General features: G+C 42.0%; 3 non-coding genes across 3 annotated transcripts; 1 reads left to right on the plus strand and 2 right to left on the minus strand.

Moving 5' to 3' along the window:
• The first annotated feature begins 8,417 nt into the window (after window positions 1-8,417).
• Window positions 8,418-8,531, plus strand: LOC140275779 (U5 spliceosomal RNA). Its single transcript, XR_011908495.1, has one exon. It is a non-coding gene; the product is annotated as a U5 spliceosomal RNA (small nuclear RNA).
• Window positions 8,532-11,792: 3,261 nt separating this feature from the next.
• On the minus strand, window positions 11,793-11,976 carry LOC140276082 (U2 spliceosomal RNA). The gene has a single exon (XR_011908769.1). It is a non-coding gene; the product is annotated as a U2 spliceosomal RNA (small nuclear RNA).
• Window positions 11,977-12,284: 308 nt separating this feature from the next.
• LOC140276343 (U5 spliceosomal RNA) lies at window positions 12,285-12,398 on the minus strand. The gene has a single exon (XR_011908944.1). It is a non-coding gene; the product is annotated as a U5 spliceosomal RNA (small nuclear RNA).
• Window positions 12,399-17,637: the final 5,239 nt, after the last annotated feature.

Here is a 17,637-nt window from a genome sequence, read left to right on the forward strand (position 1 = left end):
TGAATGTCCAGCCATAATTACTCACAAACGGGGGAAGAAAAGGTAGTATTGCCAGACCATACATGATCAAAACAGGGAGCGGAGGTGTTCGGCTGCAAGGTCTGAATGTCCAACCATAATTTGTAAAAACCGGGTAAGAAAAGGCTCGAAAGCCCGACTAAACATCATCAAAAGCGGGAGCGGAGGTGTTCAGCTGCAAGAAGGTGTGAATGTTCGACTAAAGTTTGTAAAAAGCTGGTAAGACAAGGAGCGATGTCCCGACATTGTATGATCAAAAGCGGGAGCGGAGGTGTCCAGCTGTGAGTAGGTGTGAATGTCCGACCATAATTGCTGAAAAATGTGTTAGAAAAGGTAAGAATACTGGACCATACATCATCAAAAGCAGGAGAGGTGGTGTTCGGCTGCAAGAAGGTGTGAAAGTCCGACAATGGTTTGTAAAAAGCGGGTAAAAAAAGGTTCGAATGCCCGAATATACATCATCAAAAGCGGGAGCGGAGGTGTTCGGATGCAAGAAGGTGTGAACGTCCGACCAAAGTTTGTAAAAAGCAGTGAAAAGCGAGAAAAAGCATTTCGTGAGTTCTGCATGATTTGGGATTTTGCTTATAAAATGCATTACTTCACTCAAACTATGTTAAAACTGATTTGTCCTTCATATTTACAATGTCTAGAAATATTTAAACAAAAAAACAACGTTGTACTTTGCAGTAAAAGAAAGAGCAAATCTAAAGTTTCAGGAATCCGAGTATAAGCCTGCTTTCATGAGTTCTTCACGATTTCGGATTTTGCTATAAAATGAATTGCTTTGCTCAAACCAAGTTAAAACTGCTTTGTCCTTCCATATTCATCAATGTCTAGATCGACTTCAACAAAGAAAAACATTGGACTTTGCAGTAGAAGAATTTGAAATCCATCTACACATTGATAAATATGAAGGACAAAGCAGTTCCCACTTGCCCATAAGAAAATAAGCTTATTCTCGGATTCCTGATCCTTCAGTGTTGCTCTTTCTTCTACTGCAAAATACGATGTTGTTCTTTGTTGAAGTCGATCTAGACATTGATAAATATGAAGGAAAAAGCAGTTTTAACTTGGTTTGAGTGAATGAATTAATTTTATACATAAAATCCGAAATCGTGCAGAACTCATGAAAATAAGCTTATTCTCGGATTCCTAAAACTTTTGATTTGCACTTTCTTTTACTGCAAAGTACAACGTTGTTTTTTGTAGAAATCTATCTAGACATTGATAAATACCAGCCGAAACTCTGCTGCCGCTTTTGATAATTTATGGTTGGGCATTCTTACCTTTTCTTACCCGCTTTTTACAAATTATGATCTTACATTCACACCTACTTGCAGTCGAACACCTTCTCATCCACTTATGATCATGTGCGGTTGGGCTTTCGCACCTTTTCTTACCCATTTTTCAGTAATTATGGGTGGACATTCAGACCTTCTTGCAGCCGAAAACCTCCGCTCCTCTTTTGATCATACATTGTCGGGCATTCACACCTTGTCTTACCCGCTTTTTACAAACTTTAGTCGGATATTCAAACCTTCTTGCAGCTGAACCACCTCCGCTCCCTGTTTTGATCATATATGGTCTGGCAATAGTACCTTTTCTTACCCGTTTGTGAGTAATTATGGCTGGACATTCACACCTTCTTGCAGCCGAACACAACCTCTCCCGCTTTTGATGATATATGGTCCGGCATTCTTACCTTTTCTAACACATTTTTCAGCAATTATGGTCGGACATTCACACCTACTCACAGACGAACACCTCCGCTCCCACATTTGATAGTGTATAGTCGGGCATTCTCACCCTTTCTCATCAGCTTTTTGCAAATTATGATCTGATATTCACACCTACTTGCAGTCGAACAGCTCTATTCCCGCTTTTGATTATGTTTGGTTGGATATTCGAACATTTTCTTAATGCTTTTTACAAACTTTGGTCGGACGTTCACACCGTCTTGCAGCCGAACACCTCCGCTTCCGCTTTTGATGGTGTATAGTCGGGCATTCGAGCCTTTTCTTACCCACCTATTACTTACTATGGTTGGACATTCAAACCTTCTTGTATCCGAAAACCTCCACTCTCTCTTTTGATCATACATTGTCGGACATTCGCACCTTTTCTTACCCGCTTTTTACAAACCATGGTCGGACTTTCACACCTTCTTGTAGCCGAACACATCCGCTCCCGCTATTGATTGTGTACAGTCGGGTATTTTAACCTTTTCTTACCCGCTTTTTACCAACTATTGTTGGACATTCACACCGTCTTACAGCGGAACACCTCCGCTCCCTCTTTTGATGGTGTATGTTCGGGCATTCGAACCTTTTCTTACCCGCATTTTACGATCTATGGTCAGACATTCACACCTTCGTACAGCGGAACACCTCCGCTCCCTCTTTTGATGGTGTATGTTCGGGTATTCAAACCTTTTCTTACCCGCTTTTTCCAAACTATGGTCGGCTATTCACAGCTTCCTCTCCACCATACTTGTATGGTTGGATATTCACACCCACTTGCATCGGAAGACCTCTGCCCCAAATTTTGTTGATATTTAGTCGGACATTCGCACCTTACCCGCTTTTGGCAAACTATGGCCTTCTTGCAGCCAAACACCTCTGATCTCGCTTTTGATGATGTAAGGTTGGGCATTCAGACCTTGCTTCACATGCTTTTCACCAAATATAGTCGGACATTCACACCTTCTTGCAGCCGAACACTTCCGCTCCACCTTTTAGTGTTCTATCACACCTTTTTTTCACCGCATTTTATACATTATGGTCAGAAATTTTCAACCACTCTCATCCGAAGACCTCTCCTCCCGCTTTCTTTAATATATTTGAACTTTAGTCGGACATTCAAACCTGCTTGCAGCTGAACCACCTCCGCTCCCTGTTTTGATCATATATGGTCTGGCAATACTACCTTTTCTTACCCGTTTGTGAGTAATTATGGCTGGACATTCACACCTACTTGCAGCCGAACACAACCTCTCTCGCTTTTGATGATGTATGGACCGGCATTCTTACCTTTTCTAACACATTTTTCAGCAATTATGGTCGGAGATTCACACCTACTCACAGCCGAACAACTCCGCTCCCGCATTTGATGGTGTATAGTCGGGCATTCTCACCCTTTCTCATCAGCTTTTTGCAAATTATGATCTGACATTCACACCTACTTGCAGTCGAACAGCTCTGCTCCCGCTTTTGATTATGTATGGTTGGATATTCGAACCTTTTCTTAACTGCTTTTTACAAACTTTGGTTGGACGTTCACACCTTCTTGTAGCTGAACACATGCACTCCTGCTTTTGATGATGTATGGTTGGGCATTCGCACCTTTTTTTTACCCATTTTTCAGGGATTATGGGTGGACATTCACACCTTGCAGCTGAACACCTCCTCTCCCACTTATGATCATGTGTGGTTTGATTTTCGAAAATTTTCTTTCATGTTTTCTAGCAATTATTGATGGACATTTAGACCTTTTTGCAGCTGAACACCACCTCTCCCGATTTTGATGATGTATGGACCGGCATTTTTACCTTTTCTAACACATTTTTCAGCAATTATGGTTGGAGATTCACACCTACTCACAGCCGAACAACTCCGCTACCGCATTTGATGGTGTATAGTCGGGCATTCTCACCCTTTCTCATCAGCTTTTTGCAAATTATGATCTGACATTCACACCTACTTCCAGTCGAACAGCTCTGCTCCCGCTTTTGATTATGTTTGGTTAGATATTCGAACCTTTTCTTAACTGCTTTTTACAAACTTTGGTCGGACGTTCACAATATCTTGCAGCCGAACACCTCCGCTTCCGCTTTTGATGGTGTATATTTGGGCATACGAACCTTTTCTTACCCGCTTTTTCCAAACTATGGTCGGCTATTCACAGCTTCCTCTCCACCATACTTGTATGGTTGGATATTCACACCCACTTGCATCCGAAGACCTCTGCCCCAAATTTTGTTGATATTTAGTCGGACATTCGCACCTTACCCGCTTTTGGCAAACTATGGCCTTCTTGCAGCCAAACACCTCTGATCTCGCTTTTGATGATGTAAGGTTGGGCATTCAGACCTTGCTTCACCTGCTTTTCACCAAATATAGTCGGACATTCACACCTTCTTGCAGCCGAACACTTCCGCTCCACCTTTTAGTGTTCTATCACACCTTTTTTTCACCGCATTTTATACATTATGGTCAGAAATTTTCAACCACTCTCATCCGAAGACCTCTCCTCCCGCTTTCTTTAATATATTTGAACTTTAGTCGGACATTCAAACCTGCTTGCAGCTGAACCACCTCCGCTCCCTGTTTTGATCATATATGGTCTGGCAATACTACCTTTTCTTACCCGTTTGTGAGTAATTATGGCTGGACATTCACACCTACTTGCAGCCGAACACAACCTCTCTCGCTTTTGATGATGTATGGACCGGCATTCTTACCTTTTCTAACACATTTTTCAGCAATTATGGTCGGAGATTCACACCTACTCACAGCCGAACAACTCCGCTCCCGCATTTGATGGTGTATAGTCGGGCATTCTCACCCTTTCTCATCAGCTTTTTGCAAATTATGATCTGACATTCACACCTACTTGCAGTCGAACAGCTCTGCTCCCGCTTTTGATTATGTATGGTTGGATATTTGAACCTTTTCTTAACTGCTTTTTACAAACTTTGGTTGGACGTTCACACCTTCTTGTAGCTGAACACATGCACTCCTGCTTTTGATGATGTATGGTTGGGCATTCGCACCTTTTTTTTACCCATTTTTCAGGGATTATGGGTGGACATTCACACCTTGCAGCTGAACACCTCCTCTCCCACTTATGATCATGTGTGGTTTGATTTTCGAAAATTTTCTTTCATGTTTTCTAGCAATTATTGATGGACATTTAGACCTTTTTGCAGCTGAACACCACCTCTCCCGATTTTGATGATGTATGGACCGGCATTTTTACCTTTTCTAACACATTTTTCAGCAATTATGGTTGGAGATTCACACCTACTCACAGCCGAACAACTCCGCTATCGCATTTGATGGTGTATAGTCGGGCATTCTCACCCTTTCTCATCAGCTTTTTGCAAATTATGATCTGACATTCACACCTACTTCCAGTCGAACAGCTCTGCTCCCGCTTTTGATTATGTTTGGTTAGATATTCGAACCTTTTCTTAACTGCTTTTTACAAACTTTGGTCGGACGTTCACAATATCTTGCAGCCGAACACCTCCGCTTCCGCTTTTGATGGTGTATATTCGGGCATACGAACCTTTTCTTACCCGCTTTTTACAAACCAAGGTCGGACTTTCACACCTTCTCTTAGCTGAACAACTCCGCTCCCTCTTTTGATTGTGTACAGTCGGGTAATTTAACCTTTTCTTACCCGCTTTTTACCATCTATGGTCGGACATTCACACCGTCTTACAGCGGAACACCTCCGCTCCCTCTTTTGATGATGTATGGTTAGGCATTCGCACCTTTTCTTACCCATTTTTCAGTAATTATGGGTAGACATTCACACCTTCTTGCAGCTGAACACCTCCTCTCCCGCTTATGATCATGTGCAGTTTGATATTCGAAAATTTTCTTTCATGTTTTCTAGCAATTATTGATGGACATTCAGACCGTCTTGCAGCTGAACACCTCCGCTCCCACATTTGATGGTGTATAGTCGGGCTTTCGAGCCTTTTCTTCCCCGGTTTTTACAAATTATGGTTGGACATTCAGACCTTCTTGCAGCCGAAAACCTCCACTCCCTCTTTTGATCATACATTGTCGGGCATTCGCACCATTTCTTACCCGCTTTTTACAAACCATGGTCAGACATTCACACCTTGCAGCTGAACCTCCGCTCCCTGTTTTGATCATGTATGGTCTGGCAATACTACCTTTTCTTCCCCTGTTTGTGAGTAATTATGGCTGGACATTCACACCTACTTGCAGTCGAACTGCTCTGCTCCCGCTTTTGATTATGTTTGGTTGGATATTCGAACCTTTTCTTAACTGCTTTTTACAAACCATGGTCGGACTTTCACACCTTTTAGTAGCCGAACAACTCCGCTCCCGCTATTGATTGTGTACAGTCGGGTATTTTAACCTTTTCTTACCCGCTTTTTACCAACTATGGTTGGACATTCACACCTTCTTACAGCAGAACACCTCCGCTCCCTGTTTTGATTATGTATGGTTTGACATTCGCACCTTCTCTCACCCGCCTTTTACTATGGTCGGCCATTCACAGCTTCCTCTCCACCATACTTGTATGGTGGGATATTCACACCCACTTGCATCCGAAGACCTCCGCCCCCACTTTTGTTGATATTTAGTCGGTCATTCGCACCTTACCCGCTTTTGGCAAACTATGGCCTTCTTGCAGCCAAACACCTCTGATCTCGCTTTTGATGATGTAAGGTTGGGCATTCAGACCTTGCTTCACCTGCTTTTCACCAAATATAGTCGGACATTCACACCTTCTTGCAGCCGAACACTTCCGCTTTTAGTGTTCTATGAGGTTTTCACATATTTTTTTCACCGTATTTTATAGATTATGGTTGGAAATTCTCACCCACTCTCATCCGAAGACCTCTCCTCCCGCTTTTGTTAATATATAGTCGGGCATTCGAACCTTTTCTTACCCGCTTTTTACAAATTATGGTCGAACATTCACACCTACTTGCAGCTGAATACTTCCGCTCCACCTTTTAGGTATGTATGGTTGGCATTTGCACCTCTTTTTATACTGATTGCTGAAGATTAAGTTGTTCTTTCTCAAACTACAAATTTTTTTTAATTGTTGAAACTTGATTTGAAGTGGATAAATAAGGAGGACAAACAGTTTTAAGTCAGGCTGATAGAAGGAATTAATTTTATAGCAAAATCTGTATTTCGTCATATGTCGAGAGATGCTTATTGCTGAAGAAGTTCTTTCTCATTCTACAAAGTACAACGTTGTTTATCGTTGAAACTTGATTAGACATGAATAAATATGAAGGACAAAGCAGTCTTAACTTGGTTTGAGTTAATGAATTCGTTTTATAGGAGAATCCGAATTCGTGCATAACTCATAAAATAGAGCTTATTTTCGGATTCCTGAAGAATGAGTCTGGTTCTTTCTCATAATACAAAGTTTGTTGTTTATTGTTGAAACTTCATCAGAAGTGAAGAAATAAATGAATGCCTATCAACAAATGTGGGATCTAAACTCTAGTGCTTCCTCTAAAATAATTTCCTTTCTCAATTTAGAAATGTGTGTGTGTAAGTCACAACACCCGTGACACCAAAACGGCTTTCTTTTCTCTACACTCTGCACTATGAGCACACACACCAAATCAGAAAGGCTTTTTTTCTCTCTTTTCTACATTATGGACTGTGGGGACACAAAACCGCTCTCTCTCTTTTTTTTTTTTTATCGTGTGCCAGGGCGTTGTCTCACGTATTAGATTATGCTTAAGATACGAATGGGTTTATCAGTCACATCAGAATCCATACATACTGATCCTCCCGTAATAAAATGGTCGGATCTTATCAAACACACTTTGTTTCTTGTGACAATCAAGTCAGCGAAACAGCGTATACACGTCAAGACACTGAATCAAGTTTGCCACAAGAACTCATAAATTTGGCAGTATTGCTCTGCCGTCAGCAATCATACACCCATTTTATTTTCGTGAGACATGTGCAAGCACCTGTTCATCTACTGTTCTATCACTATGAATTAGTGATCTATTATCAATAAGGATACTTCTACAACTACTATCAAAGTATGTCCGGACTTCTTATGTTGTCAGTTGCTATATATGAATAAGTGGGTAGCTACTGACAAGCATTAAGCATGTCACACAGCCCAAACATATAACATTTCAGGACACACCACACAGTTAACAACCACAGTGAAGCGTGTCAAAGCCCAAACATGTAACATTCAACAGGACACTTACACAACACATTCAAATCAAACAGTCAGACAACATACAAGAACATATACCCCAGCCGGCATGGCTCCCTGCCTATTTTCGTACAGCACACTATGTGTGCGCACACCTTTATTCACAAACTCTTCAACTTATACTCTTTTACCGAAGCTGCTACAGCTCGATTGGCCGAATACCCTTTGATCCTATTTCGGTGAATTTGACATCTGCCTTACATATAACAGATTAGCGGTTTAGCAGTTTTAATTTAGTTTGAGTGAAGGAATTCATTTTATAGCAAAATCCGAAATCGTGAAGAACTCATGAAAGTAAGCTTATTCTCGGATTCCTGAAACTTTAGATTTGCTCTTTCTTTTACTGCAAAGTACAACGTTGTTTTTTTTGTTTAAATCTTTCTAGACATGGTAAATATTAAGGACAAAGCAGTTTTCACATAGTTTGAGTGAAGGAATTCTGGTTTCTCTTCATAACGTACAAGTCTTTCGCCTTTTACTAAAGATTTCTGTGGAGAGCAGCACTAATGAGTTGTTTCTATTTTTGGCAGGCTTTACCTTTGCGGGTGAAGCCCTTTCTGTCTGTGCAAAAGAAATCTTCTTACTGTGCAGAGTGACTTCTCTGAGTAGAGTCGCCTTACTTGTTGCGACTGTGCCGATGTTCGAAGCTGGAGTGCAAAGTTGTTGCTTGAATGGTGCTTGCTGGAGCATGCGGGAGTGCAAAGTTATACCATTTAAAAGGGCTGAAGAGTGCTCAGTGCAGCGGGTGGGCGACACTCTGGCCACCTTGAAAACCGAGGTTACATCCACTACCAGGGGCAGCCCAAGTTCTGCCGCAAGTGTGGTGAGCATGGGCACCTGGTTGAGGCTTGTACCAAGGTGTTATGTGGGAAGAGCAGAGAAATTGGGCAAACTTTTCGAGAGTGTCCAAATGGCAGGAAATGTAATCTCTGTGGAGAATTAAATCACCTCTTCAGAGATTGCCCTAAATCTTTTGCCAACAAATTAAAGACGGTAAAGCCACAGTCAAGCCAACAAAGAGAAGGACCAAAGGTGGCAGTTGGTGAACAAAGTGAAGAGGTTGACCCAATAAATTCAAACTTCCCGCCAAAAGCTTGGATTGGAAGTGAGGAGCAAAAAGGGGAGGGGCCTGTAGAGGCCTCACCACTCAGTGTTGAAGTCTGTGAGAATTCACAGGCAGAGGGTGGAGCTACGCTAAATGAGGAGGAAGAGCAGACAGGTGAGTCTAGTGAAGATACTCACCTCCCCGAAGGTCAACAGCCGAAGAGGACGGCATCTGAGCCTCTGATTCCCCAGTGGTATCAGAGAAGAGGGGAAGGGTTAGGTCCCTTTCAGACAGTTCTTCAGTGGAAGAACCTAGAGTCTTCCCCTCCGACTCACCAAATGAGGTCTCCTTTTTAACTTCAGCTCTGCAATCAACCCCCAGGGACTCAAAGTTAAATGCAACATTGCGTCAGAGGCCAACACCGAGAGTCCGAAAAGGAAATATAGATCACCCTACTCACTTTTCACCTAAAGAAATGAAGGAAGAGCTAGTTTCCCAAGAAATAACCTGTGTGTAATTTGTTTTGATAACTTAGAAAAACGAAAATGACATACCTACTTTCCTTTATGCTTTTAATGGTTCTCACCTTCTCAACACTAAATGTGAGAAGTGTGAAATCAAAGACAAGAGCCCAGAGTATTTTATCCTTCTTAGACTCCATAAAATCAGATGTTTTTAATACAAGAATGTGGACTACCTTTTTTAAAAAACCATAGACAATGGGAGGAAATGTGGCCCCATTTATCGATATGGAGTGGCTCAAATCAAAATAAAAATGATGGTGTGGCCATTCTAATTAAAAATCTGCATGTTCTGGTGAAAGGTAGCACAGTGGTGAGAGACGGACGGGCACTTTTAGCACACTTGAATTTTATGGGGCAAGACTTTAACCTCTTAAATATTTATGGTTTCAATGGAAAAAATGAAAGGTATGACCTTTTAGAAGATATACAGCTTTACATGCTAGGGCAAGTACCTTTAGTTGTAGGAGGGGATTTTAACTGTATCTTGAGCAGGAAAGATAGAAAAAGAGCAGGGGTAGATTTTAAAGTGGATAAGACTTCGATTTTACTTCAGGGCATATGCAGGGATTTTAAGCTTACTGACTGTTTTAAAACCATGCATCCCAGAGAGGAGGGCTTCACCTGGTTTAGTCATGATGGCACCAGAGCTTCTCGCATTGATTATTTCTTTACTAGAGATTGCCCACCCACTGATGTTAGATTAACCCCTGTTTTCTTTTCAGACCACCTTATGCTCTCCTGCACCCTTTCACCCCCTTCTGGTGTGACGGTAGGAAGTGGTCTGTGGAAACTCAACTGTTCCCTGTTGGAGGATGAAATCATAGTCAGTCAGTACAGGGAATGTTATAAAGAGTGGCAGACCCTTCAAGACCTCTACGAAACACATGCACAATGGTGGGAAATGGTGAAGGAAACGACCCAGACTTTTTTTAAACAGCAAGGTAAACGTAAAAAAAGGAAAGAGAATAGATGTATGATGGGACTACATAAACGCTTACAGCACTACTTTAAACTAAATCAGTGTGGCATAGACTTTAAAGAAGAAATCAAAGATGTCAAAAAGGAAATGTCAGTTTTAGCAGAAATAAAGAGTAAAGGAATTTTTGTAAGAAGCAGGGAGCAGGAAATTGAGGAAGGTGAAAAAGAAAGAAAGTTATAAATAAAAAGGAGTGTATTCAAAATCTAAAAAGAGAAGATGGGTTTTTAACAAAATCCACACAAGAGATGATTGAAACTGTACATACCTTTTATAGTAACATGTACAAAGAGAAACCAGTGCACTTGGAAACATCGGCAGAAATCTTAAAATTCGTTGACAAAACCGTAAAAGAGAATGCACACTTGACACAGAATTTTACTGCTTTAGAGTTAAAAAAATGCCTAACAGGTTTTAAGAGAAGTCGAGCTCCGGGTTTAGATGGGCTTCCTGCAGAATTCTATCTGACCTATTGGGACCTTTTATCATCAGACATTTTAGATGTTTTTAAAGATTTTGAAAAACTCGACCGACTGCCTGACAGTTTTAGAGTGGGAATAGTGACTCTACTTTATAAAAAAAAATGATAAGACTGACCTAAAGAATTGGAGGCCCATCACACTTTTAAACTTTGACTGTAAACTTTTTAGCAAGGTTTTAGCGACACGGATGTCCTCTGTTTTAGAGGAGGTAATTCACCCAGACCAAGCTTGTGCCATCTCAGGGAGACAACTCACCGACAGCCTCGTACTGATTCGAGACATCATTGATTACGCTAGAGACAGAAACACCCGGCTTGTCATCTTAAATTTAGACTTTGAAAAAGCATTTGATCGGGTCTCGCATCAATATCTCTTTCAGGTGTTGCAGCCATCGAAAAGGGCCCGATTGTTCCTACTTGGTGAGCTTTGCTTGGTTGAGACGCTTGCCCCCCCCCCCCCCCCCCCCCCCCCCCCCCGCTCCTCGGCTGACCAAGTAGAAACAATCTATTCGATGGCTGCCTTGTCTTTTACTCTGTGCAAAAGACAAGGCAGCCACAAACACCACGGGAACACCGTATTGAGGCTTTGTTCTGACCACTCATTCGGTGTCGCGTTTCTTTCAAGCAATTCTCCCGGTTAGCCCGCACTCGGCTCGCTCCCAGAGCCGTGTTAAAGTCCACTTCGCATTCACTCTCTTTTCTCAGCAGATTAAAAGAAAGTTTCATCTTGGGCTCCCTGAAACTTCCATCCTGCACCGCTGTTTGCTTTTTCACAAGAGCAGAGGAGAGCGCACCGTTCCCAGCGGCACTGCAGTACCGGGTCGAGGCTTGGAGTGAACGGAGCAAGCTTCTTTTTCAACTCCTATTCTTAAAAATCCATTTAATATGTTGTCCTCGTATAGAGGACATATTAAACTGATAAGAACAGATACTACACTTGATCTTAGCCAAAAGGCCGAGAAGCGATAACTGTCCACTGTTTCAGGTCCGAGGGCCCTTGCTGGCACAATGCGCACTTGTAGCAGTGTTCTTTTTATGGCCATAGGTGGCCAGAGTGTCACGTTGCACCTCCGCCCACCCGCTGCACTGAGCACTCTTCAGCCCTTTTAAATGGTATAACTTTGCACTCCCGCATGCTCCAGCAAGCACCATTCAAGCAACAACTTTGCACTCCAGCTTCGAACATCGGCACAGTCGCAACAAGTAAGGCGACTCTACTCAGAGAAGTCACTCTGCAAAGTAGCAAGATTTCTTTTGCACAGACAGAAAGGGCTTCACCCGCAAAGGTAAAGCCTGCCAATAATAGAAACAACTCATTAGTGCTGCTCTCCACGGAAGTCTTTAGTAAAAGGCGAAAGACTTGTATGTTATGAAGAGAAACCAGAGTACGATTATCCGTCACTGCGGGAGCAGGGCATCAGGCTAGTTGGTATAGCCACCTTCCCCATGGTGAGCTTTGCTTGGTTGAGACTATTGCCCCCCCTTGCTCCTCGGCTGACCAAGTAGGAACAATCGGGCCCTATTCGATGGCTGCCTTGTCTTTTACTCTATGCAAAAGACAAGGCAGCAACAAAAACACCACGAGAATCCCGTATTGAGGCTTTGTTCTGACCGCTCATTCGGTGTCGCGTTTCTTTCAAGCAATTCTCCCGGTTAGCCGACACTCGGCTCGCTCCCATAGCCGTGTTAAAGTCTACTTCGCATTCACTCTCTTTTCTCTGCAGACTCTTGGGATTTTATCTATAAAATGAATTCCTTCACTCAAACTATGTTAAAACTGCTTTGTCGTTCATATTTACCATGTCTAGAAAGATTTAAACAAAAAAAACAACGTTGTACTTTGCAGTAAAAGAAAGAGCAAATCTAAAGTTTCAGGAATCCGAGAATAAGCTTACTTTCATGAGTGCTTCACGATTTCGGATTTTGCTATAAAATGAATTCCTTCACTCAAACTAAATTAAAACTGCTAAACCGCTAATCTGTTACATGTAAGGCAGATGTCAAATACACCGAAATAGGATCTAAGGATATTCGGCCAATCGAGCTGTAGCAGCTTCGGTAAAAGAGTATAAGTTGAAGAGTTTGTGAATAAAGGTGTGCGCACACATAGTGAGCTGTAGGAAAATAGGCAGGGAGCAATGCCGGCTGGGGTATATGTTCTTGTATGTTGTCTGACTGTTTGATTTGAATGTGTTGTGTAAGTGTCCTGTTGAATGTTTGGGCTGTGACACTTCACTGTGGTTGTTAACTGTGTGGTGTGTCCTGAAATGTTATATGTTTGGGCTGTGTGACATGCTTATTGCTTGTCAGTAGCTACCCACTTATTCATATATAGCAACTGACAACATAAGAAGTCTGGACATACTTTGATAGTAGTTGTAGAAGTATCCTTATTGATAATAGATAAACTAATTCATAGTGATAGAACAGTAGATGAACAGGTGCCTGCACATGTCTCACGAAAATAAAATGGGTGTATGATTGCTGACGGCAGAGCAATAATGCCAAACTTATGAGTTCTTGTGGCAAACTTGATTCAGTGTCTTGACGTGTATACGCTGTTTCGCTGACTTGATTGTCACAAGAAACAAAGTGTGTTTGATAAGATCCGACCATTTTATTACGGGAGGATCAGTATGTATGGATTCTGATGTGACTGATAAACCCATTCGTATCTTAAGCATAATCTAATACGTGAGACAACGCCCTGGCACACAATCAAAAAAAAAAAGAGAGAGCGGTTTTGTGTCCCCACAGTCCATAATGTAGAAAAGAGAGAAAAAAGCCTTTCTGATTTGGTGTGTGTGCTCATAGTGCAGAGTGTAGAGAAAAGAGAGAAAAGAAAGCCGTTTTGGTGTCACGGGTGTTGTGACTTACACACACACATTTCTGAATTGAGAAAAGAAATTATTTTAGAGGAAGCAGTAGAGTTTAGATCCCACATTTGTTGATAGGCATTCATTTATTTCTTCACTTCTGATGAAGTTTCAACAATAAACAACAAACTTTGTATTATGAGAAAGAACCAGACTCATTCTTCAGGAATCCGAAAATAAGCACGAATTCGGATTCTCCTATAAAACGAATTAATTAACTCAAACCAAGTTAAGACTGCTTTGTCCTTCATATTTATTCATGTCTAATCAAGTTTCAACGATAAACAACGTTGTACTTTGTAGAATGAGAAAGAACTTCTTCAGCAATAAGCATCTCTCGACATATGACGAAATACAGATTTTGCTATAAAATTAATTTCTTCTATCAGCGTGACTTAAAACTGTTTGTCCTCCTTATTTATCCACTTCAAATCAAGTTTCAACAATTAAAAAAAAATTGTAGTTTGAGAAAGAACAACTTAATCTTCAGCAATAAGTATAAAAAGAGGGTAACAAAAGGTGCAAATACCAACCATACATCACTAACAGGTGGAGCGGAAGTATTCAGCTGCAAGTAGGTGTGAATGTTCGACCATAATTTGTAAAAAGTGGGTAAGAAAAGGTTCGAATGCCCGACTAAATATTAACAAAAGCGGGAGGAGAGGTCTTCGGATGAGAGTGGGTGAGAATTTCCTACCATACAAGTATGGTGGAGAGGAAGCTGTGATTGGCCGACAATAGTAAAAAGCAGGTGAGAAAAGGTGCGAATGTCAAAACATACATGATCAAAACAGGGAGCGGAGGTGTTTGGCTGCGACAAGGTGTGAATGTCCACCCATAATTAATGAAAAACGGGCAACAAGTAGGTTCGAATGCCCAACCATACATCATCAAAAGCAGGAGTGGATGTGTTCGGCTTCAAGAAGGTATGAATGTCCATCAATAATTGCTATAAAACATGAAAGAAAATTTTTGAATATCAAACCGCACATAATCATAAGCGGGAGAGGAGGTGTTCCGCTGCAAGAAGGTGTGAATATCCACCCATAATTACTGAAAAATGGGTAAGAAAAGGTGCGAATGCCCAACCATACATCATCAAAAGCTGGAGTGGATGTGTTCGGCTACAAGGAGGTTTGAATGTCCGACCATAGTTTGTAAAAAGCTGGTAAGAACAGGTTTGTATGCCCGACTGTACACAATCAAAAGAGGGAGCGGAGTTGTTCAGCTACAAGAAGGTGTGAAAGTCCGACCATGGTTTGTAAAAAGCGGGTAAGAACAGGTTCGTATGCCCGAATATACACCATCAAATGCGGGAGCGGAGGTGTTCGGCTGTGAGTAGGTGTGAATCTCCAACCATAATTGCTGAAAAATGTGTTAGAAAAGGTAAGAATGCCGGTCCATACATCATCAAAAGCGGGAGAGGTGGTGTTCGGCTGCAAGTAGGTGTGAATGTCCAGCCATAATTACTCACAAATGGGTAAGAAAAGGTAGTATTGCCAGACCATACATGATCAAAACCGGGAGCGGAGGTGGTTAAGGTGCAAGAAGGTGTTAATGTCCGACTAAGGTTTGTAAAAAGCGGGTAAGAAAAGGTGCGAATGCCCGACAATGTATGATCAAAAGAGGGAGCGGAGGTTTTCGGCTGCAAGAAGGTCTGAATGTCCAACCATAATTTGTAAAAACCGGGGAAGAAAAGGCTCGAAAGCCCGACTATACACCATCAAAAGCTGGAGCGGAGGTGTTCAGCTGCAAGAAGGTCTGAATGTCCATCAATAATTGCTAGAAAACATGAAAGAGAATTTTCGAATATCAAACCGCACATGATAATAAGCGGGAGAGGAGGTGTTCAGCTGCAAGAAGGTGTGAATGTCCACCCATAATTACTGAAAAATGGGTAAGAAAAGGTGCGAATTCCCAACCATACATCATCAAATGCACGAGTGGATGTGTTCGGCTACAAGAAGGTTTGAATGTCCGACCATAGTTTGTAAAAAGCGGGTAAGAAAAGGTTCGAATGCCCAAACATACACCATCAAAAGAGGGAGCGGAGGTGTTCCGCTGTAAGAAGGTGTGAATGTCCGACCATAGTTGGTAAAAAGCGGGTAAGAAAAGGTTAAAATACCCGACTGTACACAATCAATAGCGGGAGCGGAGTTGTTCGGCTACTAAAGGGTGTGAAAGTCCGACCCTGGTTTTAAAAAGCGGGTAAGAAAAGGTTCGAATGCCCGAACATACACCATCAAAAGAGGTAGCGGAGGTGTTCCGCTGTAAAACGGTGTGAATGTCCGATCTTAGTTGGTAAAGAGCGGGTAAGAAAAGGTTAAAATACCCGACTGTACACAATCAAAAGAGGGAGCGGAGTTGTTCAGCTAAGAGAAGGTGTGAAAGTCCGACCATGGTTTGTAAAAAGCGGGTAAGAAAAGGTTCGTATGCCCGAATATACACTATCAAAACCGGAAGCGTAGGTGTTCGGCTGCAAGAAGGTGTGAACGTCCGACCAAAGTTTGTGAAAAAGCAGTTAAGAAAAGGTTCGAATATCTAACCAAACATAATCAAAAGCGGGAGCAGAGCTGTTCGACTGCAAGTAGGTGTGAATGTCAGAGAATAATTTGCAAAAAGCTGATGAGAAAGGGTGAGAAATCCCGACTATACACCATCAAAAGCGGTAGCGGAGTTGTTCGGCTGTGAGTAGGTGTGATTCTCCAACCATAATTGCTGAAAAATGTGTTAAAAAAGGTAAGAATGCCGGTCCATACATCATCAAAAGCGGGAGAGGTGGTGTTCGGCTGCAAGTAGGTGTGAATGTCCATTAATAATTGCTTTAAAACATGAAAGAAAATTTTCGAATATCAAACCTTACATGATCATTAGCGGGAGAGGAGGTGTTCAGCTGCAAGAAGGTGTGAATATCCACCCATAATTACTGAAAAATGCGTAGGAAAAGATGCGAATGTCCAACCATAAATCATCAAAAGCAGGAGTGGAGTTGTTCAGCTACAAGAAGGTATGAAAGTCCAACCATGGTTTGTAGAAAGCGGGTAAGAGAAGGTTCGAATACCCGAATATATACCATCAAAAGCGGAAGCGGAGGTGTTCGGCTGCAAGAAGGTGTGAACGTCCGACCAATGTTTGTAAAAAGCAGTTAAGAAAAGGTTTGAATATCCAACCGAACATAATCAAAAGCGGGAGCAGAGCTGTTCGACTGCAAGTAGGTGTGAATGTCAGATCATAATTGCTGAAAAATGTGATAGAAAAGACTAGAATGCCGGACAATACATCATCAAAAGCGGGAGAGGTGGTTTTTCGGCTGCAAGTAGGTGTGAATGTCCAGCCATAATTACTCACAAACGGGGGAAGAAAAGGTAGTATTTCCAGACCACACATGATCAAAACAGGGAATGGAGGTGGTTCAGCTGCAAGGTGTGAATGTCTGACTAAAGTTTGTAAAAACCGTGTAAGAAAAGGCTCGAAAGCCCGACTATACACCATCAAAAGCGGGAGCAGAGGTGTTCAGGTGCAAGAAGGTCTGAATGTCCGACCAAAAATTACTGAAAAATGGGTAAGAAAAGGTGCGAATGCCAAATCATACATCATCAAAAGCAGGAGCGGATGTGTTCGGCTACAAGAAGGTTTGAATGTCCAACCATAGTAAGTAATAGGCGGGTAAGAAAAGGCTCGAATGCCCGACTATATACCATCAAAAGCGGAAGCGGAGGTGTTCGGCTGCAAGACGGTGTGAACGTCCGACC

The sequence above is a fragment of the Leuresthes tenuis genome, unplaced genomic scaffold (genome assembly GCF_036924035.1).
Source record: "Leuresthes tenuis unplaced genomic scaffold, fLeuTen1.0.hap1 SCAF_18, whole genome shotgun sequence".
Lineage (NCBI taxonomy): Eukaryota > Metazoa > Chordata > Actinopteri > Atheriniformes > Atherinopsidae > Leuresthes > Leuresthes tenuis.